Raw genomic sequence first — 22,439 nt, forward strand, 5'->3', positions numbered from 1 at the left:
GTCAGGCTACAGTTGTCCCATACAGTCCTGCCAGTGTAGCACTGCAGCCTCAGAGCAGGCCAGGCAGAATATGACCCTCTCCCCCAAAAAGTCCTGCTTCACTTCACATTGACTTGGTGACAACTGTTGAATAAAAACATCCTCTGAGAGAAACAAATAAAGTGAATTAGAAGAATGTGCCTCATGAGTGGGGAGACAAAAACTTAATAGCACACTGATGCAGATCAGTGATAAACCAAACTGTAGCTCAGCTGTGACAGGTAGTCTCATGAGGGGATATTTGGGCTGAGCTCTTGAGTGCATTATTTTTAAGCTAAGATTTAAAATCCATGCTCCTGTCCAAACCAAAGATTCTAGGTTCAGTTTTGGTTCTAGAGAACTATTTAACAAGGTTCCAGTCCCACAGGGCTGACTAGCCACCGTGTTTATGGTGGAAACTTCACGGGATCCATTGTCACCCAAAATAGACAGAACCTGAACTGGAAAACTTCTAGACAATGAACAGACCCTGGATGCAATTAATATGGGAGGAATTCCTTGCGGAGATGGAGACTACTTACAAGGAGATATCAAAGCAGAAGCACTACATAGCTGGCCATACCCAGGATTACAGTCCTGGGAATGATGTATGTAAACTGGAACACTATGTTTCAGTTATTCAGAAGCAGTATCTTCCCTTCCCTGCAAGCTGCAGATCAGGGCATAAACCTTAGGCATTGACATGTGCTTGAGTCTGCAAGGAGCCATAAACAAGATCTGTGTGGGGCATGAAGTGCCTTGCATGTCTCAATAGTGTTTAATCCAGTATTCACTTCTCTGGGAAAACCCACACCTCCGTCATAGATAACTCCTTGTATGGTAGAAGTAAGAGAGCAATGAACTCAGCCAGTCCACCTAAGATGACATATTATCGATTAAGTTCTGCCTCTCCTTAAAGAGGTCCTGCTATAGCCTCCCCACACCGTTCCTATGTGTGGAGGGGGACCATGTGCGAGGGGAGTCGTCATTTCTACAAACACCCAAATAGTGAATCTGACAGCTGCTGCAAAGCTGTGGAGAAAGAAGGGTGGAAGAAGTGACTAGTTACAGGGCTGCTCTAGACCCAGAGTACCTCTAGCCAGGTGCTGGACGTAGATAGACCTGAAGGCTCTCCCTGCTTCTGTAGCTTCTAGCATAGATTAGCAAGTGCTGCCACATACAGTCTCTTTAACCTGACCTAGATTAAGGATAAATTAAGTTCCGGGTTGACTTCTGGACCTGTGCTTGGGGAGTGACTCCGGAAGCAGTTATTCAAAAGCCTGTGGCTTTTGGATGAAGGGAAGCCAGATTTCAGGTCCTGGTATTGGTGTATCCCTGATGTGTAGAAGAACTTGGACTCATGGGCAAATTTTCTTGCTGAGTGAGAATTATTTTGTTCATCTTTCTCAGAGTAACACTGATTTTCTCCTCTCTTAATCTCACTTTCACCAGCTGTCCAAACCCTTGGAGTTCTGCTTCCACATCTCTTCATGCCTCTGAAAATCACAGTCAGGTTCTTGAAGACCTCTACAGGCTTCATACTGTCTGGAGACAAGAGGGAATTACAGAGGAGCTTAATTCCCTCTATTTAATCTAATCAAAAGCTTTCTAAATACATTTACTAGCTTCTTGTTACTCTATTTTATCAACCTCTTTTTCAAGATTTAATGAGAGATCTATGCCATTTCTCCTGGTTTGTGGGAATATTGTTGAGGTCTCATCAAAATGTTTTCACTACTGGGCAAAAGTCAGATTTAAGATTCATCAGATGCAAAATTTCTTTTTATTAGATGTGGCCTTATGATGAAGGAAAGAGAGGCTGCAATGGCAAAGTTCAGATCCAAGCTGAAAATACAGGGATATTGGGAGGTTTGTTTTCAGCCACTGCAGCCACCCGGACAAGAAAAGGAATTAAATATCAAGTTATGGGTTAATGCTTATTCTGGGGGTGCTTGGGCTATTTCGGATAGATATCAGGGAGGAAGTAGAGGCTAAGTTAATCATCTTGGCCACTTTCTATCTACAATGCTTTTCCAGGATTTTTCATTTTATTAGGAAGGATGGCAAGTCCTTCTGCCTTTCTTTTGAGATCCAAAAGTAATGTATTTGCCCTTCTCACTTACTCAAAAGTCTATATGCCTATTAAATACTTAGACTCTGAAAAAGCTACTTTTAATAGTCTGGATGGATCTATTTGACTGTAACTACAGAGAACAGGACTAAAAAATTAAGTGACAATAGGAAAGAAAGTAAAATCAGGGAAGAAGGAAATAAAGAGTCTAGATGAATTATATGGATGAAGACTATGTTAGTTCTCAACTGTTGACAGCACAGAGAGACTCCGTGCTGTAGGAAATCATGAAAATGCTAAAAGAGATCCAGCAGCCTCCAGAGAGTAAATAAACCTAACTGTGATATGTGAACCTCATCAAACTTAAGAAACAAGGACTTAGAAGGGGGGAGTTGCAATAAGGAATAGAATGACTCAGGCGTGAATAAAAAACTCAGCAAAGGCCATATGAGATTGAGGTGGAATTCTGGCCAACTCCAGTCTGCTAAAAAATTCTCATTCAGATCTCCTCCCCCCCCCTTGAAGAGAGGATGCTCTGGGGGGGGCAAAGAAAGTTTGGGGTTGGGAAGGCTCCAGCGTCTCTAGCTGGAACAATAACTAGACTCAGGATTATTCTTTTACTATGTTTCTACCACACTGTCACTTCAAGCCATTGAGCAAAAATGAGATACAGTTAAATTAAATGAAAAAACCCTGGGTAGGAACAAACCCCCAGACTTCTGCTTGTGAAACACAGCAAACTCGCCGATAAGGTTCTGTCTGGATGACAAAGCCCAGGATGCGTTGAAAAGAGCTCCTTGGGAGTGCAAGTCTGAACAGCTTTGCCAAGCCTCAGGAGCATCAACCGCTTTCCGCAACAAGCCAAAGCCCAGCAGTTTCTCAAACACCAGCCAGTGTCAGGCGAGACTGTTACTGAGCATACCCTGCTCCTTCGCTGCAGCCCTCTGGGGCAGCAGGATTGTTGCATGTAGAGTCTTGTGTGGAGGGAAGGGAGAGACGAGAGAGCTCCCAGACTGACAAGCAGGTTTTGCGGTTTTGTTTAAGATGCTGAATCAGAGTTTCACCTGGAGGGGAGGCAGAAGAGGATGGATCCTGGTTGGCAGGTGTCTGCTGAAGCACAGCGATTCCTGTATCTCTGAGGCTGGCAGACGGCACTGCTTGGCTGGGGTGGTGTTTCTGCTGCTCCAAAGGCGGTTAACGTCATTGTCAGACATGAACGTGCCGGTTCTTGTTGTGTGGCCCTACCAACAAGAGAAAACTCCTTTGAACAAATCTGCAGCAATTTGAAGGGATAATGAAATTCAGCATCCACCCAGGCTTCTGAACACGCTGAATTACACAAGGTTCAGAGCTCGGATTTGTCCTACCAGACCGTTCTCTTTGCCCCTGAGACTAGTGTCTTCGCACTGACTGTGCTAGGAGTAGCTTTTACAGCGAGGATGAACACATATTGATAGGCCTTATTAATTTATATGCTTCCTTCTATTTTCTTTACACACCTAGAATAAAACCTTTCTCCATCTTGCATAAACTATAGTGCACCAAACACAAAGAAAGCTTTAGAAAGTGAGGCCACAGACTGCCCCAGGCTTTTCCATCAAGTTGTTCAGTGCCATGGCACAGTTTTCAGCAATGTTCACCGCTGCTGCAACATGTTAAGTAGGCAGACTGTGAGAACAGCTTTGGACAGGACATATGCTCCCCTTGGCTGAGCCATCCTGAGGTTGGATTCACCTGCAGAGCTGCTCTTTGCAGCTGTGAGCATTGTAATTTGGATCCCAGCTTCAGAAAATCTTTCCAGCACAGTATGGCAGTATTGATAAGAAGTGGTTGATCATAGGATGAAAATACTGAACATATTTACATGGCAAAGTGTATGTGTACTCTTATTTCACAGGTCCTAGCAGTCACTTTGGGGGTGAACAGTTCCTTTCTATAACCACAAATAGTATGAATATGAGCAGCAGGTATTGATCTTTGAACACACATTGGATGAACATCACATGATACTGGTACCAGCTCTGCAACAGCTGTGCCACATTCACAGAAAATATTTAACGTCCAAAATGCTGATGGGTGAGCTTTCCATCAGTAGTAAATTAACATTCTCCCCACTGCAGTAAGCAGTGGTAAGCTCAACATTTGACAGAATTGGTGACTCCAGTGAGCTAGTTGGTAATTTTCTGCCTTGCCAATGATTCTTCTCATCTGCCCTGTCTTGCTGGGCTGGCACGGATCTACCTGTGCTTACTACGCTGCATTGCTTTGCCAGGTCACTAGATGGTGTGCAACTGTGATAATGCAGAGGAAGTTAAAGGAGGAAAAGGCTGCTAAGAGGAAGCGGAAATAACATGTGTTAGCTCCCATAGAAGAAGGTAGAGCATTAGCATTCCCTTCGGGTCAAGATTAGGCACGTGAGCAGAGCTGTTTGGAAGGAGCTTTCATAGCCCCCAGTGACCATATTATACCAAGTTTAAAGCAATCTGTTTGTGCCCTTGCTTCTATATGTATTAAAATTCATCAAGAAGATAAATAATTACTTCATTGCCATCTGTTTTTATTCTGCTAGATAATGTAATCAAGACTATTCTATACACATAAGAAGTATCGCCTAACTAAATATCATCCAAAACACAACCTACGGCTTTTTGAAAGTCACCAGTATTTGTTGATATTCAAGACTGAAGCAGCTGGATCAAGACAAGGCAGGTTATACACCAGCATTTCACTACTGCTTCAGTATTGCTTGAAAACATCCATGGAAGGTTTTCTCATAAATAAATAAATAAATAAATACAAAATTGTGTTTGCTGAAATAGAAATTTCTTCTCTGGCTTTTCTTTGCAAAACTGTAGTTCTTGGTGAAAAGACAATTTATTTTCAGTATTTGGTTTCAGGAAACTAAAAAAGAAGAAAAAAAGAAAAGAAATACTTGTGTGTCGGAGAAGGCATTATTTTTTATGTAATCTCTCCTCCCCTTGAAAAAATGCATAAAAAATATTGCTGCAGATAGCTTTTGTATTGGCTGAAATTTTCATTAGAAGCAAACAAGCACATAAGTGAGCCCACTATCAATCAAGTTCAGTGACTTGCCCAAAGCCACAAGGACAAAACAACAAAGCAAAGAGCCGAGTAGTTAGATCTTTTCATCCCACATTGTGCTCTGACCACTAGGCCTTGCAGATTCCAAATAGCAACAACAAGAAGAGATCCACCAAAGATAAGTGGGCTCAGTTCAGTCTCTGACTTTACTAAGTTTGCCTGAAAGTGGTTGTGTGGGTGGTGCAGAATTTGTCAAACAAGATGTTCACAAAGATCTCCCTAAGCACAGCTGAGAAAAAAATGAAGACAACCCTACCATAAAGTGACACATAATTCAGCTGAAGTGAAATATACTGATGCAACAGCTGAGAATAACTCATTCCCCTTAGGCAAAACTAATCCAAAAAGCTAATAATGAAAACGGGAGGACTCCAAACCATTATTTTTACTTTCTAGGCCAGCAGCAGGGATAGCTTATGTGGTTAGCAGCTGACTCTTGACTTTTATTCTTGTTTCCACCACTAACTCATTGTATGGTCTTGCAGCTTCACTGTTCTGGGCCTCAGTTTACCTATCTTTAAAATGTGGATACGAGTTGAGTATACAATCTTTAACTGATATGCACAGAATATTCTGAATAAATATGGAGAGGACTAGTTGCTGAGGCAGACGCTAGTGTCCTTTTCAGGGCCTGCTTTTTCTCTGTGATTTAGAAGAAGGTGAAAGAGGGAGACTTCCAACATGCGTGTGCTCGTTTAGATTAGGAGGAAAGGAAATGAAAGAGAGGAAGGAAAAAAATGGAAAGAAGGAAAGAAAGAGGAGTGATTTATGCTGCTATTCATATTCTGGATGTTGTGAGAGCTGCCCGGGGACCCTGGTGACTGGGCCTTGCAGCAAGCTGGACAGGAGCCTGCTCTCCGCTTGCCCGGCAGCTGCTGGCTGGACAGGATGGCTCGGAGCCGCCGCGCCGCCTCCGGCAGCAGTGCACAGGGTTGTATTAGCACCAGTCAGGGAAGCCTGTAGGCCTGGGGTGGAGGCTGTTTAAACTTGCGCTGCTGCCAAAAAAATAATGCTTAAACTACAAACATAATATCATTACATTCTCTGGCCAGGCCTCTACAGATGTAAATCACTCAATCCCGGGAAGCCAGGGCAGCTTACACCCAGTGAGAGCATGTCCCTGGATCACGTGAACTACCCTTCAAGGCATTTCCTCAAGGACTGCATCTGGGCATCTATTTGTTCTCAGCTGATGGCTTCCAGTTCAAATTTGCTCACTTAATCACTAAAAAATAGAGCACTCCTTCCATTTAGTGTGTGGCAATTGAAGTGGGCCCACACTTCTGAACCTGTTGTTCAGAAAGATTCTTGAAATCATAAGGTAACACGCATTTTTCTTGCAGAAGCTTGAAATGTGAGACAATATAGTTTGAGCCCCACAAGCTGTATGGGAGACAGGGCTCAGTACTCCTTGTGTCAGTAATTATGACTCAGAAATCATGGGAAAGAGGTCGGTGCTTTAAAATAGCCCATTTTTACATGCACTCTAATCTGTAGTTTGGGAATGGAATACAAGTGCAACTCTTTCTTGGAAGGTCATTGAATTCAGATGAACTGCCCAAACTGGTTCCTATTGGCTTGTAGAAACATTGTGGACAGCAATATTTATGATGATTAGCCTGACAGGCTGAGTAATTGCTTTGCAGCTAAAATGCTAAAAGCAATGGAGCTGGGTTTTCAAAAGAAGTATTTCATCAGAGCTTCCTAAATAAAATAATCGTGGGAAGTACACTAGAAAATGGAACTGATGGCTGGACATATCTTAATATACATGTATATAAATAAATAAATAAATAAATGTGCACACACAGATATGTGTGTGTGTGTGTGTGTGTGTGTGTGTGTATATGTATGCATATACACATATATATTAGTGTAGGTCAGGAAAATGAAGAAACCAATCTGTTTAGATTTAAGCCTGGATTTCACAAATCTTCCTGCACACATTCATTACTACTAATATCATTAGGTCCATAATTTAATTGGTAGTACTCATATGCATAAACATATTTTCAGGGACCTGAAATGTAGAAATCAGAAGAGTTATAGATGGAGCATTCAATGTGATCGATAGCATGAACCTACAGCTTTGACTATTTACTTTTAGAGGTACATTAATAGTGAAAATGAAGCAATTTTGTTTCATCAAACATTTGAATTTCCCACAAGGATTGGTTACTTTTCATTCAGTAATCTTACTGGCTATGCCACACTCAATATTACTGCACTTTTTAGTTTGAAAGAAGTCTCACGTCCAGTCTACTTCCACCAGTAACTAGAAGTTTCCATTGTGGAATTAAACAGGTGAACTACCAAAGAGGCTCATCTCCTATTTTCTAAACACTTATGATGTGAGGACAAGGCTTTGAAAGTACAGTCTTATAAGCTTGTGCTGTATACAAACCCCTACTTAGGAGTCACAAGGTTATCTTCACTTACTTCAGCTACTAGGTGAGATTCAGATCTGCTTGGTTTCTAAACGAGCTGAAACATTTAAAAAATAGAGAAAGTAGGACAAGTATTGATTTGAATCTGGTTCATGAAGCTGAATTCTTTGCTTGCTAGATATTAAAGATGTTTAGATATTGGAGTTTCTAATTGGCATGATCAGATAGATACCACGACTGTCTGTGCAACAGTGGTAAATGTATGTGCAATGCTCAGCCAGGGAACTTACCTTCGGCACCCGGGTGTGTGGCCCTGCTAGATTAACAGCGCACGTGTGTGTTGACATGAAGGCTTTCATGGAACTGTAACCTCAAGGCCCAGACTGTATGAATAATCAATAACCTTCTTCTCATTCAGGTACACCTTTAATGCAATGCCTAGGAATTTACCGTAGGCTCTTATTAATGGAAACACATGGCTAAATCCTGTCCAATCATCCTACACTAGAAATGGGCCTCCAAGGAGTACTTCTTTTTTCATAAAGGGATTTCCTTCACTGTTGCTTCATAGACTGCTCTTTGTTGAGCTTTATGGATACCATCCCCCCCCCTTCTCGGCTGATACAGCAGCAAATATATAATTACTGCACAGGAAATAAACTATTGTCTAAGTTTTGGGACAAGAACTGCTTTTGTATATTCATGACTATTGCAAAACCACTAAGGAATCAAGTTAAACACAGATACTCTGGCCATCTAAATGTGAGCTGTTTCTGGGTTATTTTGGCAGATTTTGGACTAAAGAGTAACCGAGGCTGTCTAAAGTCTGGCTATGCCTAACTCTCCTCCACTCTCTGTCTTTGAATGTCATGCCAATCTCACTGGGCATTTAAAGGACACAGAGGAGAAATCTTCCTGCTATAGATTTGGCAGGCGCTAGTTTTATCAAAGCCAGCAGAGGTGGGGAGAAGGTAGTGCTGTCCAGATTTGGTCTTGAGAGATCTGGCAAACCTGCTCAGTTCTCAGAGACATGAATGCAGTTAATATAGAAACGTTCATGGGTGGTGAGTAGATGGGACAAGAACTCAGGATGACTTCATCCTTTTTTCCTATTATTACCAGGTATTCTGTAATAGCACTTACAGGCTCTAACCAAGACCAGGACCTGCTATGCTAGCACTTGTATGGACACGTAAATCGACACAGTTCTGGCCCTGAAAGGTTTAAACTGAGATCTTGAAAGCAAAATAATTTTGGCCTTAAGGATGACATAACAGACAAAGAGCAGAAGGAGAAGAGGGAGGTGAAGTGACTTGTTCAATGTCAGGAACAGTCTGAAAGTCTTCTGACTCCTGTTCTGCCAGTTTAGTCACCCATGGATTATCCCAGATAGATAAACACTACCACAAAGTGGAAGCCACTTAGGAGAATTAGAAGCAGAAGCTGCTCTCGTCACTCATAGCCTACAAAGTTCTTAGATATTACCTACAGTTCCTTACCATTCAAAATTCTAGCTTTTGGGGGATTGATTTTATTTTGTATCTCTCCATCTTCCCACCACACCCTTGTGGAGAAATCAGAGATCTGGAAAAGTGTAATCTAAGTAACAGAAGTTGCTCCATATCCTGGAAGTGATTTTTGATTTTGATTTATCTGTGCATTTTTCAGTTTCTCACTCTGTCTCCATCACAGTATCTAGGAGCATTTACGAATCAGTTAAAAACATTATACCATATCAGATATGAACAAATAAATTTCTTCTTACCCATCCCCATCCATGCTCCAGGTCTCAACTTTCCTAGGCAGATTTATCAGGAAAACCTTAAGTAAATAGCCGGACTTGCTGGATGCTTTGAAGGGTAATGCAGTTTGACTTTGCCAAACCATAGGGCAAGCAAGTTGTTGCATTAGCTGAAGATCCTGATTAGGAAATGCCTTTGTCCACAAAGGTATGTGTCAACCCCACCCTCACACACATAAGTTCAGATCAGTTAGATGCAAGATTGAAGTTGATCTCGACATCTATCGAGATGAAAGGAGTGAGAGCCTCAGCATCCAAACCATGCTGGGCTTCGTTCAGAGATCCAAACTGGGATTTGGATTTCATTGCAGCTGGAAACACACTGGAAACCAGTTCAGCCTGCTAAGCAATGCGGCAATTAATGACTGTTCCCATAATCTCTCTGCTAGGTTCTGTCTGCAGCCCAGTTTGCTCTATATTTAGGTTGCTAGGGTTTCCTTCTGGAAACTTAAATAACATCAATTTGATGGATTTCCCCCATCCAGGACTTGGGGAAAGTAAATTACATCCCTGGGGGTACCTCTAACAGGTAATACTTCCTGAGTTGCAAGTACCGACTCAAAGTGTTTCAACCAGAAAGAACTTTAGGGGTTGGAGAGCAGGGGGAGATGCGGAAGAAACCTGGTAAAGCCATCCATGAATACCCTGCAATTTTCTATTAATGTAGGACAACCCTCTCTCCTTGGTTTGGCAAGAAACTTAAACTTTGTCCCTGTCCCTGTTTCCCATGATGGATAGAAAAGGCATCACCAGAGTTGCTCAGATGAAAGCTGAAATAGGATTGGGACTTGGCCCTTTCCGCTCTTGCCCACCAGATCCTGGTAGAGTGCTTGCTCTGGCAGTGAGCTCACCTCTGTCTGGAGCTCCCAGGCTGAGCTGGGAGTCATTCCTATCTGCCATCACAAACAGCAAGCTTCCTACAGGTCATTTACGCATCCAGAGCAAGTGGGATTCTCCACTTCTAGTTGACTAAATTTCCAAATGGTCTACAGCGATTATTTCACTTAAAGTACACTGCAGTCTAATTCCATGTTATAATATTTGTTGTCCTTTTAATACTCAGTCTGCTCCTTAACCTGGTAGATTCTGAAGTTAGTAGCTAATTCTGATTCCCATTTCTGAGGGACACCAAGAAACGAGAAGCTGAAATATTGGGTGCCTAACTGCAGTGGACCAGGAGGATTGTGGGATTACATAACTAAAAACTTGTGAACAGACGTCTGTTGTTCTGGTCAGGGCATCAGGAAAGGAAAAAAAAAACCTCCTCTTTTCATCCCGCTCACTTCTATGAAGGAATTTAGTCTGGTTTTTTTTTGTTGTTTTTTTTTTGGGGGGGGGGGGTGAGGTTCTGAAGGATTTAGAAACCTTTTTCTTTGTTATAGTTTTGGATTGAGAATTTTCCGTGATGTCTCTCTATTTGTTTCGAAAGAGTTCTTCCTGTTTACATGAATTAAGGATCTGGTCTTTGGTTTCCAACCCAACCAAGGAGGACTTCAGTACAATGAAAGAGTTTTTGTCCTCTCAGGATTTCCAGCTGAGCAGAGAACCCAAAGTGCCAGAAATCTTGTGGGAAGCACTGTTTTCGGGGAAATTTCAACCCGTATTTTTGATATGAGTCATAAAAATAGTCAACCCCAACTGTAAATCTTCTAAAATCCTTCTGCTGCACTCAACACTTCTGGCAATAGATTATTTTTTCTTTGAACTATCTATCTCACTTAAAATGAAGTTGTGACACCAGTATTTCGCATTCCCTCTTGGGAAGTGTTTAAGGATAGGGTCCATCTGGAGGGTTCCATTCTTAGCTGGTGGAGAAAGTGCCACTGAAACTGATTGTAGCTGTGCCGTGTGGTTGTAGATATGGCCAAGTGACATGTTAGGTGCTCAAAGTGTATCCTTTGAAGCTCAAGCTCTGACAACTTAACTGATGTGGAGAAGCAGGAAGCTGAAGACTAAGCATCATTTCTGAATGTGTCCTGGCTGCAGACTCTCAGCAGTCAGTGGTACTTTTGATCAGATGAATTCCTCCTATTGGGAAGAAGGGCAACATATGCTGGGGCTTTAATTTAATTTCAATTTGCTTTAGCAGAGATTTATAATTATTATAAGAAACGATTTTATAATGTAATTTTCTGTTGTCAGAGTAGGTTAGCTTTATGACCTGCTTTAAAAAAATAAATGCGGCTTTAATTAAAACAAAACCAAAGAGAGAAGTACAGTCTTGTACCAACATGTTGCTGTCAGCACCCTGCTAACTGTCTGAATTGAACTGTAAGCCTCTGCTCAAAGATACCAGCTCCAAAAAGAAAGCTCATGGTACATTTAAAGCTACCGGTGGCTTATTTTTAATTTGCATCTGAACTTAGTATTGCTGGAGGTTTTCTAATAACAATTATGATGACTGTCAAAAATCGGACGCTAATGAACAGCAACCCTTAGTAGGCTGTCAAGTTTTACAGAAGCATAGTTGGATGCATTAATAAACCTGACTTTCTTCTTGCTTAACAGCAGTGCATTTCCATTACTTGAAATGGAGTCACTTTTGGTTTAACCTAGTACGAGATCAGAATCAGAGTCATTAAATTTAGCCTTCAAGCTGCCATCTTTCATGAGGTAAGATGATTTTGCTTCTACATAATGGATGTCACAGAGCCCATCTTCAGTACATGCTCACACTACTCGTAATTTTCTGTATTTGCATTACCTGACATGTGAGACAATATTAATGCTATATCACACTGAAGTCTCTTTGACATCAGCAAATAGAGCCACCATGCAAACCAGAGACTTCCTAGCGTGCATGCACCACGCATAGCCCCATTTTGCCTTTCTATCTCCTTCACAAGGTCACTGGTATTAAGCTGACATCTTAACCATGTTAGTATTACTTTATCAGAATTCTTTATGTCTTAGTGTTCATCATACATCAAGATCTGAAGAGCTGTTGCCTGCCTGACACTGCCTGGCTTGGCTAAGTCAATATGTAATATTTTGGGGATGTAAATTCTGCCTGGGATCAAAATGGGATTTTGATTTTGATTTTAATATTAATCATCCTATTGATTTCATTCTGATTAGCCTCAGAGTGAGAGAATCATCTAGTCCATAAACTAAACTTTGGGGTAGGTATTTATTTTTGATTTCTGTTCTTTTTATTAAAATGGTTCAGTAAGGTCCTCCTCTGCTATTGGACAGTGGATGAAAATGCAATGGTAAAACTAATTCTGGGTCTCTAGTAAATGGTATGTACCCAGGACAAACAGATGACAGTTTCTAGGTGAACAGCAAGATCCAGGAGCAAAACTGTGAGGGGCAGATTGCTTCCTTTGGCTCCAGCCCTCAATGTGATATGTTTACTTGGACCCATACAGGAGCCCAGTAGCTGTAATAGGACACCTCAAGAAAGGATTCTGCAGTAGCTGTCAATATTAAAAGATCAAGGCCATGTATAATGATGTAAAGCTAAATGTTTGAAGGATGATTTGTAGAAAATGAAACCTCTTCTCTAGCAAATGCTTCTTAAAATTTTTTCTACATAATACTTTTAGGTAAAAATAGGAAAAAAAATCTAACAGTCCAGGATTTAGTTTCTAAGTTAGCTGTCTTTGAGGAAAAAAAAGTACTTTTCAGAAAAGATATTTCTTAAGCTAAGATTGTCTAACCTAGCATTACAAGCAAACAGCTTCAGAAATTATATAACCTCCTTTAATACTGCTATACTAAAAACTGAATTTCTTTCTTTCAAGATGGATGCCACTAACATCTTAAACGCTGTCTTGATGTGAGATGGGCAACACTCATTTCTATGCCAGATCAGAGTCTGATGCAAAGTCTTATGTTCTAAATATTATGTTCCATTAGAGAGCTGGTAAATCACTCTTTCTAAACATGTTTTGAGTCTTTGAAAGTTATGAGACATCAACTTGCATAATCTCCTAAGAACTTTTTCGGAAAACAGGTAATGGTTTATAAAATGTATTTATTACCATTTCTCTCTCCTCCATTAGTACGTAACTGGTCATAAGGCCAGATTTTGAAAAGTGTTCCTTTTTTTTTAAAGGCCACATTTTCAGAAGAGCTTAGCATACAGTGTCTTAATCTCTCACTTGTGTTGCTTGTGGCTTTGGACACCTCTTGGCTAGGGGTCATCTTTCTGTTCTGTGTTATTCATTCTGTTGAGCACTGATTCACAACTATATTTCATAGGCACTATCATGCACTAAATAATAATGATGGTCATAATAACTCTACATATCACCTGAGGCATTAAAACCAGTCAGGAGGGATGCAAAAGTTGGTTCAAATAACTTCTGAAACATTTCTCAAATACTTTTTCTAAAGATACATGCCTGTGATAGGATTGTAACTGTAAAATCTTATCAGTGTCCATTTGGGATGGCTTTGTGCTCCCCTTAGAGAGAAGCATCTCTGTGAATACATGCTGTCACGGAGCACATCACATCTGCTACAGGAATGTGCCTGGTGTTCCTCTCACTCTCATTAGTTTATTAAAACATCCAAAAAAAAAAAAAAAAAGGCACTGTGTATCACAGAAGTTCGTTGCTTCTCAGTAAGCCTTACTCTGGAAGACAGTGCAGGTATCCAAACCATGAAACATTAATGTTTATGATGCACCATGTTTGATAATGCTATCATGGGCTAGAAGCAATATTGTGTATAGTCATGGATGGGGAACGGGTCTCGATGCTGCTGTTTGACTAAGGGTTGAACCACAGCTCCCCAGTTAAGATTATATTCTTCTCTCACACCTTTTGCATATAAACACATAATTTACCTCCCTTTTGGTATAAGTGTATGTAAGACCTCAATGGAACTATGATGCTTGACACTGGATTGGCCTTAAGACAGCTACATGCTTGATACAGGAATAGCTATTTTCTCATTTGGTTCCTCCAGTGAAGTAGATCAGTAGTAACCTTAGCAGGTTAGTTTGGGTCTTACCTGATTCCCTGGAAACTGTAGCCAGGTGGTTGATTCTGGATCATCAAGAGATGCTTTTGCTCTTGGGCCACAGACCTGTACGATTTTCCCAGTGGTGCTGAGATCAGAGAAGAAAGAACAGAATAAGCTCATTTTGTTTTTGATCCTTATGGAAATGTCTCTGACAAGTGTATGCTAAATGAGAATCCGTAGACCCTAAATAAGAAGCAGTGCAAGGAAGCAGCTTGAAGCTCAATTTCCACATTGATTTATGCTGAATTCAATTTCCTGTAAATATGCTAAAAAATAATGGCTTTATTTTCAAGGGTATAGGGTGTATTCCTCTCATAGCAGTCAATCAGAGCTATATTGCTTGGCAGTGAACAGGACTGGAGAAAGTGGAGGAGCAAGGAGGAGGAAAAAGCCTTTCTGTGTCCTGTAAACATTGTTCCTCCATTTTGCTTAAAAAATTTTTTGACAGAACAAGTATTTGAAATGCCAACATTTAAAAATCTCAGACAGCTGAACTCATTTCAGTTACATAAAATCACTTTAACAATCTCTTTGCAGTTGGAAAGATATAAGGAAGAAAAAGGAAGTACTTTTATTTTCCCTGTTCAATTTTAAATGAATCAAAATGTCTCCCCATTATCCCCTTGGATAAATCCAACACGAGGTATCAAAGAAATTCCCCCTAGAGCTCAATGCCTCTGTCTATAATGAAATACAAAGGAAAACAACTGCTAACACAAGTAGACTTTGTATTGCGTGAACGACTTTTCCTGTATTAGCAAAGCAGACTACTAATATGACATGATGGGACATTACTAATGCAACAGAGTGTAGCTAATGCAAACAAAATACATTGGCTTGCCTAGTTGAACAGAATAGAGAATTTGTTTTTTCTGGGACCCAGATCCTGAAAATCAAAGCGAATCCCTCAGAAATAAATCTTATGGGTAATTCAATAAACAAGTCAAGCCCCTCAGATGCACCAAGCAGCTTGTGGACATTGGAGGAAAAGATAGATCCAGGCACCTAATTCCCACACTGGCTTTTGAAGGGAGTTGGGTTCTTGGCTGTCCTTGGCACTTTGGAAAAATCTCCTCTTGTATAAATAATGAATGATGATAATTTGCATTGACATAATAACTAAGTATATGTGGTTATCAGTTAAGTCTGTAAAACTGCTATTCAAGTTGCTGGGAGCTTTGCTGTCATTGAATCCAAGGCTGTGTGTTCATAGCAAGTTCATCTCTGAGAACTAGCTGGTTATAATGCTCTCTTAAAAAAATAGCAGTGATTTTTTTTTTTGCCTCCTTCCCCCTCCTCCCACTCATAGCTCTTAATGACGATATTGTCAGCTGTAAATGGATAGGTTTGAGCAAATTAGAGAATCCTGTCCCTAGTTTCAGCTGAGGGTAGTATCTCCCACGGCAAAGGGTCTGCTTAGACTTTGATGCATTTCCCTCAAAAGACTGTCTATTAAATTGAATACTTGTGTACTCTCCCGCAACCTCGAGGGCTGTGTGCTTCAGTGGGAGCTGCTTTGCAGCCGGTAGCAACTAGTCGCAATTTGTTATTAAAACTGCAGCTCCCCACTGCTTGCTGCTGCTGACTACCATGAGGCTGGAGTCTGCTCAAGAAACGCAGAGAAAGCAGAATCTGAGAATATTCCCAAGCTCACCTTTTAATGAAGGCATATGGCATTCAGGATATTGTTATTCATGTAGTAATTGGCAACGGCATACACATATTTATGGTACCGCTCATCATGCTTAGGAAATTTTGGAATTGCTCCATTTTTATGGGCCATAAACATGCACCTAAGGTAAAAGTATATAGCAAACACAAAGAAGCATGAATAAGTCTTTATAATTACACATATATATTTATGTACACACACACAAAACCATCAGGCAAGGAGAATATATATTTTTTTTCATTGTAATTACTGAACTAGAGAGTAAACTGTGCTGTAAATAGTTTCAAATAAGTCTAAATGAGTAAATTTAGTTTTTGTAATTGTCAAGTGAAAAATCAAATACGAGGTTATGAGACTTTTCCTAGATATTTGAGGCTGCATACAACCAGAAAGAGGAGGATGATCTGGAGTGTTTGTAATTAGCTACTGAACCTAATTCAACATTTGCAGTAAAATTGGGGCTTGGCAAAAAGTATAGATTCAGAGAGGAAAGAAAAGGACATCATTTTATAGGCCTCTTTCTGTTGGAAACTTAAAAAGTTTTTTTTTTCATTTTATTTTTCATTGATGGAGAACATGGAGTTTTCTCTATCTACTCATCCTTCCAGAGAGATGTGAGTATTTGGGTCGTATCCTTACTAGGGAAAACTTCTGTTCTAATCTTTAATAGCAGAATTAAACTCCTGCTCCTATAACTATGGTTATCCATATGGATATTCTAATTCCATTTTTATTTCAGAATAAAAATATTTTTTTCAGTTCAATTATATAGGCTAACCCAGAAATAAGAGCTCTTATGCCAGAGTAAGAGTTCCACATGGAAGGATATTGAACAACAGTGGCTTAAATCCACAGACTTATATTTCTGCTATCGAGAAGATTTTGTCTCTCTGAGAGAAGGCTCACTAAAAACAAAAGACCAGTTTAGAGGAGTGGTATAAAACAAAATTGCATGTGCCAGTGTTTTTGTCTATGAGGACTGAAAAGGTAGATATCTTGAACCATTAAATGAAAAAAAAGCATGTTTCTGTTTGTTCCAAATTTACCAAAACTCACCTACTTATTAAAGCACAGCCATTTAGGATGTTTCTCAGTTCCACAGTAGGGTGCTCAGCTGAGCATTCAGTAGTACCCACATTCTCTGTATGCCGGAGTTAAAGATCTAAATACTGATTTTGCTAATGAATGATCTGCAGTTGCTGACCTTGTAATTTTTGTACTCAGTGTTTTAAAGCTGGTATCTGAGAGTCTTCCCCCTCTTGCTCCAAAACCTGAAATTGTAGTCCTTTTGCCCCATCTTAATATTTGAAATATAATGCTTACAAAGACCACCCCAGCGAGCCAGGATTTTGTACTTTTCTATTAGAACCACAATTCCCCTTTATCTTTCTGCTTAGACATCTGGTGTTGCAGGTAGGGTACTTTGGCTCACAGCATCTGGGCTGAGAAATGTTTTCTCTCCTCAGAGTCCCAGCTACTTCAGAAAAATCCTTCAGAAACCATTTATCAGACCACACTGAAATGTTCAGTGAAATTTACTGTGAACCCCCCTCTTTCCCTATGAACACAATTGCCCCAGCCTCATTCCAACAGAGCAGTTGTTAACAAATTGGTTAATTAGCAGCGCTTTGCTGAGGTTTGCTATTCTAAAACAGGAATAGTCAACTCCGTTCATACAAGATTGGAAATGACCTTAACCACTGTTCAAAATTTAAATGGGATTTGTCCTGAAATTTAAAAATCTCTCAGGCAATTATTTCTTCTAGTTGCTGGCTCTCAGCATCTGTACTCATGCTTCTGGATTATTGGACATACTTTGCTGGCAGAAAGAGAAAATGAAGAGCTTTATCAATAACGTATTGGCTTGCAGCTCAGATCTGCTTCAATCCCTGACTGTCATGAATTTTACTCATAATCTTAGGCAAGTTCTGTCATCTCCCTGTAAAACTGAGCAATGTTACTTCATCCCTGCATTTTAAGATGTCTTATTCACTTAGATTGGAAGTTTTTTTTTTTTTGAGAAGGGCCATTTTTGTAAGACTGGGTAGAACCTGCCACAATGTAGCCTCATTAGCAACAAGAAAGTCTAAGATAGCATGATAATATTCACAAAAGTAAATAAGGGATGTAATGAAGACATATCAAGCAAGAAGACACTCTTGCAACATTTCTGTCATCAAACTGAGACCAGAAATTTCAGAAATCCCGTGAAACCACTTGTTCTCCTGATGTTACTAGTTGAATTTTTCAGACTAGTGACATTTCAATTGTTTGGATAAAGCTGGAGGAGCATCCAAACTTTTGGCTGCTGACTGGAAATGTCCAGACTTTCTGAGGTTTCTCTATCGTTGACATAAACCATGGTCTGTGGCTTTCAACAATAACATTTGCACTGATTTTAGCAATTCAAATCCAGATGCAGCAACTGAGCCTGGCAAAACATATGAGCCACAGACCACTTCTATCTATCAGAATGTGGAATCATTTATGGTAAATAATTCTCTGCCAGCATGGACAACCAATTTTTCTTATGGCTTCTCTGATGTACGGGAGCAAAGTCAGTACTATGAATGTCCATATGTATATACAGTCTGGAATATTTGCTTTGAAATACTGCACTTGCACATCTAGCTGGGCCGACCTGGACATGGAGCTGAGTGCTCTTTTGCACAAAAAGGAAACCTCACTTAAGAATTAAACCTGCAATGGGTGAAAATGCTTGGAAAATTCACTAGCCTCTTCCAGAAATGTGCGTAAGAAAGCAATTCATAGAGGGATGGCAAATGCAATATTTTAAAGGTATGCAAGTATCCAGACTCACCTGGACGTAATAATGTACTGGGACGTGGGACACTTCCTACAGCTGTAGTGACTGTGTGTGCAGACCACTGTCAGCCCCTACTGGCAGGTGTCAGAGTTGCCCGGCTAAGCGTCAAAGGCCTAATCCTCCTCCTGCTCGAGTGTCAGGAATCAGCGACTGGCCAATTTGGAAGGGCAAAATAGACAGCCTGTCTCATCAGCACATCTGTGATTGCCGACAGTCTTTGGATGTGAGATAATATTGAGGCCTGCAAGGGAAAGGATAATAATAATAGACTTAACTGAAGCTTTGATCCAACTTTATGAACAAGAGAGAGCCAATTCATACTGCTTACCCAGAAGCAACTCATGCCAGGGAGCTGAAGGCAGATATTCAATTAGAAGTATCACTTCATAAGGGAAAATTCTACATGGAGTGAGATATGAAATGTGAAATTTCAGTGGGAGCTGGATTTTCTTTGGGGGAGTTCAATGGAGAGTTTGTTTTGGTAGCCAATCTCCTAATGGAAGGATAACTTCATCCTTAAATCTCAAGTGATTTCTGCCAATTCATAACAATTTACACCTACAGGGCATCAGCAAATTAAGTCTGACTGCATCACTGTCATGCAGGGAAGTACTGGGTACACTGGAGCATGGAGAGACTGGCTTACAGAATGACATATGTTAAGAAAAGAAATAAAATTTAAGAGTCCCAACTCCCAGTCGCCTGCTGTAATCACTGTACCTTGTTTTTTAATACTCTTCCAGTGCTGGGAATAAATGAATTATTTAGGTTCTGCCTGACCATTTTTCTCTCTCCTTTTTTAGCATTTTATGTCTCAGCTTTAATTCATTCCCAGTATTTTTTCCATTTTAGTTTCTAGCAATAACATTATTAAATTTCATGTCTGCTTCCCTTTTTATTTCCATCTTTCACCAAAAAGATATAAAGTGAAATGAATCCAAATGAGAGAGCTTTTCTCTTCAAACCGCTCTCGGTATCATCGTTTCCTTAATTAAGTAATTGAAGCTCTCCCAACACACACAACGTCATTCAATCTACTGCGGTCTCTCGTATATGCTGGCACTTAGATTTGTTCCTATAGGGGACTGTTTTTCCAGTTCATTGGTCTTTTCTGCATTTCTTCCAATAAACTCTCAGGCCTGGTCCTCCTGGTACCCCATGTCATACAAGCAGCGTGGATTTAGAACATAAAGAGAAAATTACTTTAGTATTATTCATAAGGCTCTTTATCCTGGGGATTATATTGGGACCAGTCTCTATAGCTCTTGCTTCCTTACTTGCATTTCTGGCTGAGCAGTTATATTCCTTGCTTTAGTTTTGTATCTGTGCCCACATTTTCTTCTTTTGAAGTGGAGTATTTTACATTATTAGTAACAAAGTGCCTCCTTTGACATCCTGGGCTGTCCAAACCTCTTTTGCCATCTCTTTCTTGAGCAGTTACTGTCTTCCCTGGCTTCTGGAATGACATTTTTCTTTTCTGGAAATCCTGGCCAAAAGAGTTTTCAGAATAGAAATACATCTTCAAAGGATAAACAACACATAGCCAGTGCTAAGATTTAGCAAATGCCAGTCCTTATGACAAAATCTCCAGAAAAACCTCATGGCCCAGCTGTTTTTCCAGAACAGTTAGTGACCCATGGACCTAGTTCTTGTAGATAGCTGTGATCCCACTAATTTAGTTAGCTGCTCAATCCATTCGATATAATATAGTAATGGCTGTAGCTGTTGGGGGTTACAGTATAAATTTTCTGCTGAAAGTTTCTCAGTGGATAACTGAGAATCTATTTCACTAAATTTTTCAGGGAAAGGATCCCCTCAGGAGCCTAGAAGATATTTTGACGGGGATTGGAAGTGAGGGAAGAGCAATGCTCCGCATTCCTTCTCTTCTGTGGTGCTTGGGTTGGTCTCTTGTCTTCTCCCTCCACTACCACCCTTGCAATGTCAAATCTGCCGAGGGCTGAGGAAGTTCATTTCAGGAATTGCCCTCTCCTCTGAGAACCTAGGATGATAAAGAAAGAAATCCCATCACAGGTGTTTTTCAAGCTTGGGAAGAGGTTTAGAGAAGCCCAGGAGCTGCAGAGGAAGAACAGAAAGCAGGGAATGGGACTATACCATGAATACGGACAAAGTGGTGCAGCTGGTGGTGGAGCTAAGCAATGGCTGGAATCGATTTGAGGCTTACAGAGTTAGAATTTGGGAGAACTAGTTCCCACCACAATTAATGAGTGAGGGCTTCGTGACATTAACAGGATTTCTCCTGTTAGGAGACTCCAGTCTCGTTTCTTGCCTAGAGTTTTGCAGCACGGATCTGTGTGGCATGTCCTTTGCATGTAGAGGATCCGTAAACCCAACCTGTGGCGGTTCTGCTCATCAAGCAGCTGGTGAGTGAGCGGCATGCCGACTTACAGCCACTAAAGTAAAGGAATTTCACTATCGATCTGGAGAAGCACTTGAGAGAACGGGAATAACAGGGCAATAAAGATCGCAATATATCATCAGAATTGGCTGCTGGACCGTATAGATCAGAGCTGCATTAGGCTCATTACAGCCTGCCTGAGACTGATATGAAGAGAGTATGGCAGCCTTAGGAAGGGGAGGAGCTGCTGATAAAGAAACAAAACCAAACTAGCTGAAGAGAAAAAAGAACACATCAGCATGACAAAATTTCCTTTGCCAGCCAAGACAAATGCCTTTGAATCCCCACAGTAAGCTGCTGTCAATGAAATGCGAACACTAGTTAAAGCAAACTATTTCACTATTTCATCCCTCCTCCTACTCCCCCAAACACACACCCAGTTCCTGGAATGAGTGAGTTACATGGAAAGAAAGGGAAAGACAACCAGAAAACAGAGAAGAAACAAAAAACAGGAATCCACTTCCCACGTAAGTCCGTACATCAGCAAGTTGCTTAAGCAGGCCTCTTACTTTAAGCACGAGGGCAGTGCCCTGTCTTCATTCAGCTTGCCCGTGCTGAAAGCCGGGGAGCTGCTTTCCCCTCTTATTTCCTCCGTGAGACCCAGGGGGAGGGCACCGTATGTCCCAGCCCGGGCTGAGCTGGTGGCGAGGTGGGCACAGCTCTGCTGCCCTCGCCGCACGTGCTTCACCCAGCAGCCTGCTCACGCGGGTTTGAAGTGCCCCGCTGGATCGCTGCGCCCAGCGGTTTGGGGCTCGAGCCCCTGATGCACTGTCAGAGATAGGAAACCTCTGCCGCACTCAGAACTGAAAAACGCAAGTGGGGGAGTAAATCCCACCAGCCTAAATCTGCCCACGCCTATTGCAAGCAATAGAAATACAACTATTTCTACCAGCTGAGGTTTGGCCCAGCAGATATTCAGCTTTTCAGGATACATATTAGTCCCCTGGGCATTTTTTTCTTTCTATGTCCCTGGGATGATCGGAAGCTTTTCCTGTGTAGCAGATCCGCTGATAGCCTGTAAAGGAGCCAAAATCAAAGCAAGAGTGATTGCAAAAACCTGATCACAGACGGTGACTCCTTGTCACTGCGGACAAATCTAAGAACACATTCTCCATTCCAGCCCTGCTATTGCATCCCCTGCAAAGAAAATCTCCATAATTGTCACCTCCTC

At 40.9% G+C, this 22,439-nt stretch overlaps 1 protein-coding gene across 4 annotated transcripts in view; it reads left to right on the plus strand.

Moving 5' to 3' along the window:
* The window catches only part of LOC106488315 (uncharacterized), a 242,407-nt gene that overhangs the window by 129,850 nt on the left and 90,118 nt on the right, over positions 1–22,439 (plus strand). The window contains exon 17 of one of the 4 annotated variants that reach the window (XM_067308034.1): positions 4,659–4,705. The exons of the other annotated variants lie outside the window; for them this stretch is intronic. The gene's annotated coding sequence lies outside the window, so the exon portion shown is untranslated. Of the gene's footprint in view, positions 1–4,658; positions 4,706–22,439 lie in introns of those variants that run through there. 4 annotated transcript variants of the gene reach the window in all.

Source organism: Apteryx mantelli, chromosome 18 (assembly GCF_036417845.1).
Source record: "Apteryx mantelli isolate bAptMan1 chromosome 18, bAptMan1.hap1, whole genome shotgun sequence".
Lineage (NCBI taxonomy): Eukaryota > Metazoa > Chordata > Aves > Apterygiformes > Apterygidae > Apteryx > Apteryx mantelli.